Source organism: Chelonia mydas, chromosome 7, assembly GCF_015237465.2.
Source record: "Chelonia mydas isolate rCheMyd1 chromosome 7, rCheMyd1.pri.v2, whole genome shotgun sequence".
Classification (NCBI taxonomy): Eukaryota; Metazoa; Chordata; order Testudines; family Cheloniidae; genus Chelonia; species Chelonia mydas.
This window is the reverse complement of record NC_057853.1, coordinates 23894917-23909968: the sequence shown is the minus strand read 5'-3', so window position 1 is coordinate 23909968 and position 15052 is coordinate 23894917. Positions and strand designations below refer to the sequence as shown.

Genomic DNA, 15052 nt, shown 5'->3' with positions numbered 1-15052 from the left:
TCATGTGCTGAGGAACAACGGAATAAAAATCCCACTAATTTAGTTCATTCACTTGTCCGTTGTTTCATTTGCTGATGGTTAGTTTGTCTCTGTTGGCAAGAGGGTGTGATTGGTATCTAGGCAACCCAAGTCCTGCTAAGCATCTCTGCAACCTGCTTGAAGAGATTAAAATTTTCCATTGCAGGGGAAGAGGATTTTTCCTTTGTACTGGAATTTCTTCATCTGGCTTGCTGTTTTCTGTTCAAGGTTAATGTATTTTTGTAACTATGCAGGAACCATCTGTAAAATACACGATATAACCGCTTAATTACAATAATTTTTCTGTTAATAGTTTTAAGATATGATGAGATGTATATTACAGATTTTAGTTAGAAACATCTCATCAGAATTTTTTGTCAGGGGATTTTTGTTAATAGAGGAAAAACACTTCATTTTTCTTTGTTTAAAAATTGGTCCCTCTGTCCTATTCTGTTACAAAAATACAATTACCAAGAGACAGCACGATATGTTTAACACCAGTGGACATCTATTGTAATGTGCTATGGGAGCTAGCTACCACTTTTGTTTGCCAGACAGTGATTTAAAATTCACTACACATCTTGAAAGCGGAAGAAAACAAGGTTTGCTAAAATTAAAACCCTATTAAATGTCTGTAGTCAGGTGCTAGCTACATGTCTCTGGAGGCATTGAGTTGACGGCTTAACCACTTAAGTTTTTTTTAACTTCCTGTTTCGTGCAGCAATGGGTTTTTATGTCATGAGTATGTCTAGTTGTGTTAGAAAGATTGGGGTGGATCTAATGTGATAACACTAATCCTCAGAATGGATGTGGGCAGTACTCTTGCTTTGTAAATAGATGTAGATGGATTATTATCCTAGATGTTTACTACATTTATCTTTATTTAATAAGTTAAAAGACCTTAAGAACTTCTAGCTTAAGAAGCATCAAAACTGCACAAGCTAGTAAAGCATGTTTGTTCATATTGTTTAATTTTTTATTTTAAAAATGCTATTCAAATCAGTAATGGCCTTCAGAGCCAGGGTTATCTGAATAGAGGAAAGTTCATCCTTTCACAGAAATAAAGTAGGTTTCAGAGTGGTAACCGTGTTAGTCTGTATCAGCAAAAACAACGAGTCCTTGTGGCACCTTAGAGACAAACAAATTTATTTGGGCATAAGCTTTTGTGGGCTAAAACCCACTTCATCAGATGCATGGAGTAGAAAATACAGTGGAGAGGTGTATCTACTGTATTTTCCACTCCATGCATCTGATGAAGTAGGTTTTAGCCCACAAAAGCTTATGCTCAAAGAAATAAAACAGTTGTCATTTTGTGCTAGTCTGCATTTCAAGCTGGAAAGTTCAGGTCTGTTCAGTAGACTGACACTGATTTTTCTTCCAGTCTCAATTTCTTCATGGTCAGGATATAACACACAAAAGAGTCATTTTGGTTAAAGAGAAAAGACCAGGCAGTTTAAATTTTTTATAAGACAGCGACACAAGATTTGCTGCTTGTAGTCTGGTAGATGGAAGAAGTAGATACATTATAATAGTGGTTAGGTAGATTTTTAGCTAATATGGAGCATTTCAATCTCTCCTCTGGCCTCCTTGCCTGTCATCCACTCTGTCCAAAATTCTGCTTCTTCTCATGCTGCTTATTGGTTTCCTGATTTGCCACTTCAAATACAAGTTCCTTTGCCTCATCTTCAGGGCCTTACATCATCTTCCCTCTCTGCTCTAACTTCCTCCTAGCTAACTTCCCACTTCCTGCCCTCATCCCACTTCTTTTAGGTTACGTCTGGTCTATACTTAAAATTTAGCTGAACATACCTGTGCGTGTAAAAGGTCCACCCCCAAGAGTGCTGTAACTATGTTGACCTAATTCCTTGTGTAAATGCAATTAAATCAAAGGAAGAATGCTTCCGTTGACCTCACTATCATCACTTGGGGAGGTGGAGTTCCTACAGCAATGGAAAAATTGCTTCCATGATTGTAGGGGTGCATCTACACTATGGGTCATGACCTGTGGTGTAGATATAGACTATATAGTCAGTTTTACTTGTCTTCATCTCCTTTGTATGCTCTCTGCTTTGAGCATTTCTATGGTGATGACTCCATAATGAATGGTCTCTCTTGCGAGATATCTTCTCTCTTTTAAATCCTTCCTCTTTAAACAGCCCAATCTCGTCATTAATAATCTGAGCATACGCCCTCTCCTGATCTTGTGTTTAGACTATACATTTGTCAGCGAACATTTTTTGTCAAGTGCTGTGTATGCTGATTAAATGGGTTTTAAGAACTGTTTAAAAATTGAGCTATTAGGACTTTTCTTCTTCCTTAGAGCAATGTCTCCTATTGCAATCTCTTTTATACAGCCCTCAGTCTCATTCTGTGGCTCACATGACTGAGAACCAGCCTATATAGCATATATAATGATTAAAAGCAGACTTTTAAAAAATAAGCTTCCTCCACCACCACCACATTTACATTGCTAAAAATATCCCAGGATATTTAGCTTTATTAAGCCTTCTACCAACTAGAATTTGTCATTTTTCCTATGTTCAATTTTAGTCTGTTTTCATTATACATAGAGGGACTTGACCAGAATACTTAAGTAGCTATGCAGTAGTATGATGCAGAAAGCTTTTACAGCATCTGAGGTTTGTCAGGAAGTGTGGGTGAATCTTTGTTTCATGCTCGTTGAAAAAAAGGACTTTCTTTTAGCAATTGCTCCTGTTTTGTGTTTGGATCAGTTCCAAATGTACAGTAAATCATCTATGCTCTATTTGAGATATTTAGATGGTATTGTGGTCACAGACTTTCATTATGACATCAATCAGATTAACACAGCTCCTGGGTACAAAGGTGAGAAATACTATTGCTGACAAACTGCTTACCTGCTTGTTTTATGTTTTCTGAGGCCGTGTCTATATGAGAAAGTTGCATCAGTTTAACGTAAGTTGTGATTTTAAACTGATTTAGTTGAATTGGTGCCAAAGGCTATATTCCTATTTTGGTTTAAACCAGGCTTAGGTCGGTTTAGTTTAAGCTAAATTGGAATAAGGTACTCTTAAACCTAAACAAGTGTGTCTGTGCAGGGATTTACACTCGTTTAACATCGCACCTTGAGGGTATGTCTTCATTACCAAAGTTGAAGCGTTGCTGTGGCAGCGCTTTAACATGGCTGTGTAGTCTCAGCACCAGTGCTGGGAGAGAGCTCTCCCACTGCTGTAAAAAACCCACCCCCAGGAGGGTGCACTGTCTACGCTGCCACTTGAAAGTTTCAGCACTGTAATCGTGCAGGGTGTGTTTTTTCACACCCTTGAGCGAGAAAGTTTCAGTGCTGTAAAGTGGCAGTGTAGACTAAGCCTAAGTTTACACTGGTGCACTTTTCTTGTGTAGACATGGTCTAGGACTCAAACCTGTGAAGAAAGCAAAGTAATCAAACTAAGGGTAACCTATATTGTCTGATGCTACTAGCATTAGTAGATACTATTGTTGCTTTATTTAAAAAGTGGGGAGCTTTTTAAACAAGTAGTTCCTGTTGTCTGATTCCTTGTTAAAGGTAACTTGCAAAGGATGTTTAAAAAACTGAATATATGCCTGTCTTTGTGTTGTGCTTTACAAAAAAATGCTCCCCCTCCTATTTTTTACCTCAGTTCCCCCACTTTGAATCTTTTTGTGATGATTATCATTTCACTAGATCTTCAGTCAGTCATAGTCTTCAAGGATAGGAAAGGCCCGAATTTCTAAAGTGTAAAACAAACAGGAAGAAACCAGCAAACTTGGAAAAATAAAGACATGAAATAAATAAAAAACAAACGAACCCTTTCAGGCCTTTATTACACATCATAAAGAACCCAAAAAAGGCACTGGCCCAGTTTTTCACCTTGAAGCTGTTAGGAGATTTGATTGAAGAAAGTTGCATTTTCCAAGATTTATGTTTATCCTAGAGTAAGTGATAGTTGGTACTTGGAATCCTGTTTTGAGAAAGCTAGTGATGTAAATTTAAGGTCACTTGTATTGGGTTTGTACTGTTTTATGTCTGCATTGCTTTTTTGTTTTAACCATATAGTTGCAAAGATAGTTACACATACTATTATCTCTTTCTCCTCCTGACATAGGCATTGGACTCAATATGTTTTGTAATCAAAACCATTTGAAAGCATTAAAAAGGTAATTCAAATGTTGAAAATCTCTTGGGTTGTGCAGATCTGTGCAGAGTTAGACGTGTTCATTTTGAGTGAAAAGGTTGGAGAACCCCTGATTTGGCATTTCACTACTACTTTGAGAAACCTGCTGATTGGTATGATTTTGGATTGATTGATGTTTATGTATTCGAATATCAGTTCAGCGTAAACATGACTTTATACACGGATGGAATGACTTGTTTACTTTGAGAATAGACTGCTATCTTCTACTTAGATGTCATTTATGTGTACACTGGATTCCAGAGAGCAGATATTAGACCTGTCATCCTTCCCTTGCTGTGAATGTGATCCTGTAGACTTTTATAGACAGGCTGTGCCTGCTGGTTTCAACTTGCACTTGCTAGATTGCTTACCTTGTTCTTGTTTCCATGCATGTAAAACTCTTCTTAACAGAATATAGAGGGAATTAAAACCAGACAGAGTAATTAAGATAGTCATAGGTCTTCTGAAGCTGTGGCTCACGAAAGCTTATGCTCAAATAAATTTGTTAGTCTCTAAGGTGCCACAAGTACTCCTTTTCTTTTGTGAATATAAACTAACACGGATGCTACTCTGAAACCTGAAAATAACCTGTAATCTTGAACATGGAAAATATTTGATCTCTTCCAGCCAACATCATTTCAATAATTTGTTTGTCTGCATACATGTGAGAATGTAATCCTGCAAATTAAAACAAAAATCTATGGTGAAATCCTAATCCCATTTAAATCATTGCCTTCAATAGGGACAAATTTTTACCCCAGTTCATGATGCTCATACAGGAATAAGTAATCTGCAAACCATGTTAGTGCTGGATTCTTTTCAAGCTTCAAGCCTTGGGGAATTTAATTTTCATTGATAGTGTTCTCAGAGCTTTTCACCTAGTTCATATCTGGCCTGTGGTCTCAATTTAGTGAGTCAGTTTAAATCTGCCTTTTTCTATTCATAGTGGGCATGGCAAAGCTACAGGAGATGGTGCAATTCTGCTGATTGCAGTTTTAGAACTGGACCAGAGGAGGGTCAGTTTTAATTTGCACTCCCAAGTGGGAGCTAAGCAGAATGATAGCAGTACTATAGCTCTTTAAAATAAAACTTAATCTGAGTCACTAATCTGCGCTTATGCAAATCAGTACATTATTCAGGGGGTAATTAAATAAATTGTGTAAAAAATTTGCTGTTCTTATTAGAGCTGATTTATGTTTGGTAACCTTATGTGCAGATGTTTAAAATGCCAGGAGGTGAATCTAGTGAAAAACATGAAATTCTCCTGTATAGAAGAGGGGAAACGTAGAAAATATTATTTTGAGGATTATTGTTCCCAAAATTCATGGTGTCATAATATTCTCCTTTAGAGAACTCTGTAGATGAATGTACAGTTTTATTGAGGGTTTAAATAACTTTGAAGCAATTTATCCTTTTTGCTTTAAAAAACTTCTAAGAGCCAAGAGGTGCTTTCCCAGAATATCGAGTAGACGTGTAAATAAAAGAATAAATTAAAGAGAACTATGCACAATTTGCTCAGAAAGTTAAAATTAAAAGGTAAAATCATGGTCCTATTCAAGATTGACCTCTAGCTGAAATGAGCATTTCTTCTGTCAAAATGCCCTTACACATAAACACTAAAACTGCATCATCTGGGGGGGCGGAATCCATATTCTTGGTCTCATTCCAGGCCATGAATGTCTTACTGGATATGGCTGTCCCCTGGCTGTGGAGAGGGAAGTAGGCTGTCAGCAGCTTCCTCCTAGGGATTTTCAGTTCTTGTTTGGATGGGTGATGGGTCCTGCCAATGGCTTTTTGCCTGTGAAGTCCTATTGGACCCTCAGTTTGAATAAAGTAAACTTTGCCACCTTTGCTTGTAGTGCAGAAATGCTGACTGCTATTGTGATATAGTTCTGGTAAAAAGTAACACATCATGCAGGCATAATATTGATGTGGTCATCCGTCATCAGATGGGCTAATTATAACAAAATAATTATTTTCAAGTACATTTTGGAGGTCAGGTGATGGGACCTGCCACTGTGGACCATCAGGTTGCTACTCAGGTGGTTTCACATTGCTGTTTGAATCTCATGACCTAGTTTACAGAATAAAATAGGTGAACTTCTTGGCAATTCTGGTGAATATGTTATTGACCATGTATGGTGCCAAGGAAAGCCAGCCTCTCAACACAAAAGGATGAAAAGTGTGGAATAAGTCAAATATAAAGCTTTGTGTATGTAATACATATTAATAATTCTGTAGAGAAGAAAAAAACAAGACCACCTTGATATAATTTGATTGGAAAAGTTCATTATTGAACAGTATTTAATTAGAGAAAATTTTGTGGTTGTGACAGGGAAAGAATTAGACCATCATCTGCTTTTATATTTTACTTGAATCACAGAAGAGACAAGTACTGTAGAAAAGTGTTTTCCAATCAGATTGCACAGTATCACTAATTAAGAAATTTTGCTTATGAGACGCCCTTTTCTATTCTGCCTCTGTTTATCCTGATCTGATCTGCTGTGGCTGGGAAAGATTTCATAAGAGATTGGTCTCCCTCCCCACTTCAGTGCACTGGCTGTTATGCATAATAAATACAACTCCTGTTGACTCAGGGCAGCTATTTTCCTATGCATTCAACTATATTTTGAAAGCTCTTAAGAGGATCCTTGTTTTTTGAAATATTGATGGCTCACTGTGTTGCTTTTGAAAAGGAGTACTAGTGGCACCTTAGAGACTAACCAATTTATTTGAGCATAAGCTTTGGTGAGCTACAGCTCACTTCATCGGATGCATTCAGTGGAAAATACGGTGAGGAGATTTATATACACACAGAACGTGAAAAAATGGGTGTTATCATACACACTGTAAGGAGAGTGATCACTTAAGATGAGCTATTACCAGTGGGGGGGGGGGGAAGGAGGGAGGGAACCTTTTGTAGTGATAATCAAGGTGGGCCATTTCCAGCAATTAACAGGAACGTCTGAGGAATGGTGTGTGTGTGTGGGGTGTAATAGCTCATCTTAAGTGATCACTCTCCTTACAGTGTGTATGATAACACTCTTTTTTTCACGTTCTGTGTGTATATAAATCTCCTCACTGTATTTTCCACTGAATGCATCTGATGAAGTGAGCTGTAGCTCACCAAAGCTTATGCTCAAATAAATTGGTTAGTCTCTAAGGTGCCACTAGTACTCCTTTTCTTTTTGCGAATACAGACTAACACGGCTGCTACTCTGAAACCTGTATTGCTTTTGTAACCTTTGAAAGAGGTTCCTAACACAGGTCTCAACTAACTGTTGAACTACTGTTGAATTTTCCCCATTTAAGGGGAAATGTTACTTTTTAAAAATAAGACCTTTGTTTAACTATAGTTGCTAGTGAGCTCTTACTTAGGGCTTGTTTACACTTACCAGGGGTTCAGTGCGTGGCGATTGATGCATCAGCGGTTGATTTAGCGGCTCTCCCATCGACTCCTATATGTCACCTGAACGAGAAGCACAAGGGGAGTCGACGGGAGAGCATCTCCAGTTGACATTGCGTAGCATGGACCCCGCGGTAAGTAGATCTAAGTACATCGACTTCAGCTATGTTATTCACATAGCTGAAGTTGCATAACTTAGATGGATCTCCCTCTGTAGTGTAGACAAGGCCTTAGAAAGCTGTGTTTCTGGAAGCTACCTGAAGGTGGAGATTGTTTGGGAAGCCAAAACTGTAGTTTTTATCTTATGTCAGCCTTGGAGCAGTTTATCAAAGTAAGGATGGTTGAAATTATTTTTGCGCAAAAAATTTGAGCCAATTTTCATTTCACTTTTATTCTTTCTCCCCCTTTTTAATTTCTCTTTATCCCTTCCTCCTTTTTATGTAACTGGAAAAGTATGTGTGTTGGGCAGTTGTTATAAGAAAAACTCTTTCCCCGTTTTTTCCCACTGGGTGGGCGGGGGGGGGGAGGAGAGGGGTTTGAACAGGAGGAGAGTTTTTAATTATTAAAAAAAAAAAAAAAAAAGCAAAGGGAAAGGTGAGGGGGAAAGCTGAAAAATCAAACCAGAACCTTTTTCTTAATTTGAAAAAAATTAAATGTCAACAAACAAAAAAAGTTTTTGAAAAATATTCAGACAGCTATAACAAAATGCTATGAGTGCATTATCATAATTGTAGAATCTCACTAAAATGTTGTACACACCAACAGTTTAAAATGCGTACAGTATGTGCTCAAGGGAGAGGACAGGAGGTTGGTCGCAGCCTTGGCAGAAATTTCTGACTTTAATCAAAGAAAGTTGTACCTTTGTGGACAACAATGTGTGCTGCTGCCAAAAGAGCCTTTGATATGTTGTCGACTTGCAGTTGAACTTAGGGCAGGAACAGATACCTGATGTATCCTCTAAATAATTTGCTATTCCCATTAAAAATGTATGAGTAGGTAGCAGTATTACACTAAGGTGACATGCTTAGCACTGGTTGTTGCCTTAAATGCATTTAATATAGTTTCTAAGGTGCACCCTTGGTACATAACCAGTCATGAACCTTATGGATATCTCATCGGAGTGCAGCTTCACTCTGCCATGATACATCAGAAATAGGTGTTAGAGGATGAAGAAACCTTTATTTTAAATTGTAATTAATCACAAAAAGGAGACATGAATATCCCTTTCTTTAAATTGCCTTTGTATGTGACAAGTAGCTGCAGAAAACTGTGTATATTGCTCTTGTTCATTACAAGCCACACATTATTAGGTTATGTGATGATGGATTTCAGTCACTTGTCTTTCTACAATAAGAGAACACTTGTGGTTTACATGTATTTATAAAAACTTAATTTAAGCTGGGATTTTCAAAGGAGCCTATGGAGTTATGCATCCAAATCCCATTGGAAGTGAGTCGGATTTGGGCACCTAATTCCCTTAGGCTCCTTTGAAAATTCTCTCCTAAACTTAAAGTATTTATCTCCTTAAAATATGTGCTGAGATCCAGATGTGGAAGAGCAAGAAAAACATTAGGATTAGGGGGTTGTGAACTGAATATGAGTAAGAAAAAATTCTTAGTCAAAACAATGTAGGTGTTGGACAGAACTTCATAAAAAATCTTCCTGTGGGGAAATGACTAATTAGCGTAATGAAGCTCTTGATACCAAAACATGTTTTACAGCCCTTAAGTTTGAATTCATTAATTTATTTTTTGTCCAAAGGTGAAAATTGCAGAGATCACTGTATTAGAGTATTAGATCTAATAGAATTTTATTTATTTTGACTTAGTGGACATGTTTCTATAGCAGCGTTTATTTACAAAATTTTGCAATTTGTATAACATTAACCAGGACTGGCTTATTGTAGAATTAAAGATGCACTCAATGCTGCATATTCAAAAATGGTAGCAACTATTCTGTCACTTTTGTTGGGAATAAAAAAAATGAAAAATTAAAAGCTAATCTCAGAGAGAGGCTCCTTGTTTGAGATCCCTTCTGATTGTCTTGGAGACTTCAACACCATGAACTCACATTAACCTCTCAGTCTGTTTTAACCACTGGAAAGTAGCCCACTCCCAAATTTTTCAGAGCTTGAATGTTTTCTTAAGCAGTGGATCTGAGTTCTAGCTGTTATCTTATATTCTATACTGAAACTGTCTCTAATTAGCTATTCATATACACCATTAGTTTCTATATACATACATTCATATATTCATGAGTCTCCTGCAGAAGTCAGCCATTTAAATCATCCTTCTAAAAATAGTTTTCTTGTAAAGATATTTCTCAATTGAAATTATGTAACTGTTCAGTACTTTAACCGAACACTTCATTTCTTTGTCAAAAGATTTTTTTTTCATATCTTTTGGATGGAATTTTTAGGAACTAGTGCCCCAAACAGATTTTTTTGGTCCTCTTCCAAGAAGTTCAAGTAGTTTAGAATACATGATTTAGGGTCTTTAGTTACTATGGCAGTTATGTTCTTGGAAAAGAAATTAATTTTTCCAGGTATTATGTAACTCAAGAGCTGCATGGATCAGATGCATGTGTTCTTGTCTGAGCAGGAAAACCTCTGTAACCTCTCTAACTTGGTTTTGTTTCACTAAAGAGGAAAAATAGATTTACTAAAAAATAGAACTCAGTCATTTCTCTTTGGTATTTTATGTGTATAGGAAACAAGGTGTAAAATGATTTAGACCAAGTTGGATGCTCGTATTCTCAATATCTGAAAAGGCTACTTGGTGAGGCGATGGGTAAGCTCCAGGCAGCAGCAGCTTACTGTTACACATTGGTGAAATTAGTGGTTTTTTGTTTTTGTTTTGTAGGTTTGTGTTTCATAATCTCCTCACAAACTGAATTAATATACTAGAGTTATTCAGGTTACCTTAGGGAATTTTTTAAAAGTATTTTGGGCATACCTCCAGAAGAGGGCCAGGGAAATTACACTCCTGTTAAATGGAAATAGAACTGGGTTAGAGAAGACAGGAATTGTGGTGTTTCATGGAGGTGGGTAATAAAGCAAATGTTACAACATCAGATGTGTCTTATAATTGTTTGTATATAATTGTGTACAGCATTATGTACTATGATACCTATATCCGGTAATTCCTAGGAAGCAGTGGCATTTACAGTTGCACTCAGAAAGTCCTTACATTCTTGCCAGTCCTTCGAGTGAGGAAGGATAAACGTAGCTGTCTTATTACCCACATAGACTTTTGTTTTATCAAAACTGTTGTTAGTGGCAACTGCTTTGGATGGTATAATTTGTTTTTTTTAAAATGTCTTGATTCTGACACAGAAAGCTACTGCTAATCTATTGCTGGATCAGGTTGTATGTAAAAGGGTAATAAAAATTGGAATTTAGGGGTAGGGGAAGGTGTTCTTTGAAACGGGTAATTTTGCTGACTCGGGTAGAAAAAAGATATCCCTTTAGTTGTCAAATTTGTCTTTAAAATACCTTTCTATCTACCTAATGTACTTATCTGGCCCCAATTACCGTAGTATCTGAGTGCCTCACGATCTTTGATGTATTTATCACCACAGCATCCCTGTGAGGTAGAGAAGTGCAGTTATCCACTTTTTACAAAAAGAAAAGGAGTACTTGTGGCACCTTAGAGACTAACAAATTTATTTGAGCATAAGCTTTCATGAGCTAGCTGTAGTCTGAATACAGACTAACACGGCTGCTACTCTGAAACCATTTTTTACAGATACAGAAAGGCTGAGACTTGCCCAAGGCCACAAAGGAAGTCTATGGCAGAATAGGGACTTGAATCCAGGTCTCCCTAGTCCTAGGCTAGCTAGTGCTTTAACCACTGGACCATCTTTCCTCTCCTTTCCTCTCCTTAAAGGAGAAAGTTCAAACAATCTGAACTTCAAATTCTCATCTTTAACATAAATAATTGGTATAGAAGCTTTCTTGCTTTAATTTCTTCAATGGATGTATGGATACTTTCTACCCACTGAACATCTGTGCAGTTTTGTGTGATATAAGAATTCAAGAGTAGCTTTCTCCTCTGAAAGGACTAATATTAAAGATAATCACGGTTCGTTTTTAGCCAGTTGCCTCCCTGGCAGTTAATCCATTAGGGCCACTATTTGGTTAGTTTTCAGAGTAGCAGCCGTGTTAGTCTGTATTCGCAAAATGAAAAGGAGTACTTGTGGCACCTTAGAGACTAACCAATTTATTTGAGCATAAGCTTTGGTGAGCTACAGCTCACTTCATCGGATTCTTTCAGTTTGGGAGAGGGTGTTTAAAATAGTTTTGAAGAAATCTTGTGAGTAAATTTACATGTAGCTTAGGCCTGGATTTTCTTTGTTTATTTAAAAAGAATATAAGGGATCAAGATGAGCGGTCCTCAAACTCTTCCAGATAAAATGAGTTTATTATCTATCTTCCATAGCTGTGTAATTGCTGTAGGTGCCAGCCATGCAACAAAGGTAACTCTGGCAAAGCAATTACGTTATGTCAGTGCTGCTATTTCATTACAAGGAAGCAGTCTTCTTTATTGACATTGCAAAAGTCCCCTAGATCTTCCCAACATGGGAAAAAATTATTTTAATCTTCTCTTTTTGGACTTCTCTGTGTCTCTAGGCAGTTATGCTGTGCTCATCACCAAGGTATCTGATGCCCTTGGGATTTACCAGTAAGTGCTAAAGTAAAAATTTTCATTTGTGCAAGTGACTGAGGGACTGTACACACTACAGACCTAGGAGAGTAAATTTTACCTACCAAGGTATCTAGGATTTGTAGGAGTTTCTCGATGAAGATCCTGTAGAAGACTTCATGTTAGGTATGCAGGTGACTTAAGTTGTCAAGACAGTTTTAAAAAAATCAATATGCTGACTGATGTGATGCAGAAATGCATAAACTAAGAGAACTATGGAGAAGGTTCTACTTCAGCTTACCCTTATCTTCCTCTTCTTACTTGCTTTACAGGCAACCAAAGGGCACTGTTCAGCACCGCTGTCTGTATTTAGAGTTGCACCTGGCAAACCAGGCAACATTGGGTATAATCTTAGTTTGGATATTTTCTTTAAAATTGAGCTGCATCTGACAGATCTACCGAGTCTATTTCCAAACTGCTGAAGTGGTCGGTATATTTCTTGACACTAAACAAGGTTGTAAAGGGAATGCAGCAAGCAATGCACTGTGGTAGATTTTTTTCCCCACTGCAGCATTCTGTCATTTCGCTCTTGCATTACTTGTTCAGTTTCATTTTTCTCAAGCAACAGCATACTGCTTGTTTTTCCCCTGAGACTGCTGCAGATCATTAATCCTACTGTATTAAACTTGCATTATCAGCTAATTTTGAAAATCCCAAACTTTCTTGCTTACAAGAAAGAACCCCAAATTAGTAAAATAATTGTGTTTTAGTGATCAACGTTAGTACATTTTGGTAGTCCTGCAGCGCTAATAAACACTGTTCTTTGCCAAAATGAAATGTCTGTTTCCTAATATTAATACAAAAAGCGTTGTTAGCAGAAATTTTAAAGTTTATCTTTTAAGGTACAGTGGTGAGTATATGATTATGTAGTCTCAGCATGTATATCTCAAAAGGGATAACATTTTAGAAACACACAGAAATACTGTTTACATTGTTTTTGATTATTTAAAGGCAAGTCAAAGTTGTATAGGAGGTACAGAAAATGAGTGGTAGAAGGTGGCCTTTCACGCTTTAAAGAGAACAGGTCACTTTTACTTAAGAGCTATAATGGAAAAAATGGAAAATAGGAATCAGTTTTGTGCAACCATTTGTAATGAATGGATTTTCTGTGAGGACTGAGAAATAAAATAGTGGGTAGTTCATCTCTAAAGTTTAAATGATTAGTCACTTTTGTTACTGATACTATGTTAGGACAGCTGGACAGACTGCGAGATTAAATTGAATTAATGATCCAAATTGAATAAACAGAAATGAATATGAAAGATAGATTAAGTAGTTTCTTGTGGGAAGGGATTTATATGTATCATTAAAATACTACCACAAATAAAAGTTTCTTGTAGGTTCCTTTCAAAATGTAAACCTATAATTTATTATGCAAGATCTCTAGCACTTAACTCCTGAATACTGCCCGAGTACATCCTATCTATTTCTAGTACTAGGTATACATTTACCAACTTGATATAATGACTGTAGTCTGTTTGGAAGAGAAATTACATTGGAGAGTTTAGGCCAGTTTTATAATGCAATTAAAAATGTGGAATCAAAACATTTCTCCTGCAAACTCGTCCGCTTTACTGTCATACATAACTGTTTTCCATGATAGAGTTAATTTGAGAGAATTTGATCTTAATGTGCTGAATAAATCCTGAAGCCTTGAATTAAAAGGAAGGGTAAGTTTCATTTTCTACTGCCAAGCACCTTGTTTTTATCTTGATGGCTCTACATTTCATCTGGTGCCTTTATTTCAGCAAGATGATTTCAGATAGAGGCCATCTTCAGGTTTTATACCTTAAATAAATGTAAACATTGTTTTTGTAAGTTTCATACACAGTCCTGGTAGAACTTTCCCTGGCTGAACACTTACCAGGCTGTTGTGTAGGGCTTCACACACTGGGCCCTTGTGCTCTTGAGTTTCCCATGGACTGAGAGAGGCTGCAACACTGTTTCTTTCCTTGGCCTCTCAAGCACATTTCCTGGGCATATGCACTCTGTCCTTTACCCCTCCATGGAAATGGGAGCATACAACCCAGCTGCCCTAGGCATCAGGACCAGTGTTGGCAGGCTCCTCAGTAGCTTAAGCAAATTCTGTCCCAGAACTCCAACATTGTGAGTGCTCTGGGTTTACAGTTTTTCCCTTTAGGGTTACCTAATAGGTGAAGCAGGCAGAAACACAGGTAGGTTCCCTGCCTCAGTTTCCTCACCACTCTCGAGTACTCTCTGGGCTTAGGACAGAGGCTTCTGGTGTGTCCAGATCCTTCTTCTGAGCTCTTGGCACCTGCTCAGGGTGGACTGATTTAAATCAAAGTGACTTAAACTCCGTTCTTCGGTTCCTCCTAATTTTCTCAAACAAAATTAACTTAGATGGAAACTGTCTATTTGTGATCTTAGCTCAAAGGTATCGCGTGTGCGCAAAATCTATTTAGCCAGTTTTGAGTGATGGAGAGGTGGGGGAGAAAAATCATGTTTCTGTATGCCACGAATTTACTAAAAGCGTGAACATTTTTTCCTCCATATATGGTTCATTTTCTAGATCTCCCTGAGTTCTAAGAAGCATCTTTTATGAGAAATGTTTGCTCGGTAGGTTGTGCTAAAATGTTTAGTTTCCTACATATGCAGTAGGTTTAGATTTTTTTTTGTTACCTTTCCCCATTCATCTTAAGGTGTTAGTACAAATTGCAGTTACTTGTGCTGTTCTCTTGAAAGCACCTAGAGAGAGCCAGCTCCTGCAGCAAAGCACAAGAACATGTAGCCTG

The 15052-nt window shown here is 37.4% G+C and overlaps 1 protein-coding gene across 5 annotated transcripts in view; it reads left to right on the top strand.

Moving 5' to 3' along the window:
- Positions 1-15052, top strand: part of IP6K2 (inositol hexakisphosphate kinase 2) — a 63077-nt gene that overhangs the window by 33780 nt on the left and 14245 nt on the right. Inside the window, exon 1 of one of the 5 annotated variants that reach the window (XM_037904023.2) lies at positions 4149-4173. The exons of the other annotated variants lie outside the window; for them this stretch is intronic. The gene's annotated coding sequence lies outside the window, so the exon portion shown is untranslated. Of the gene's footprint in view, positions 1-4148; positions 4174-15052 lie in introns of those variants that run through there. 5 annotated transcript variants of the gene reach the window in all.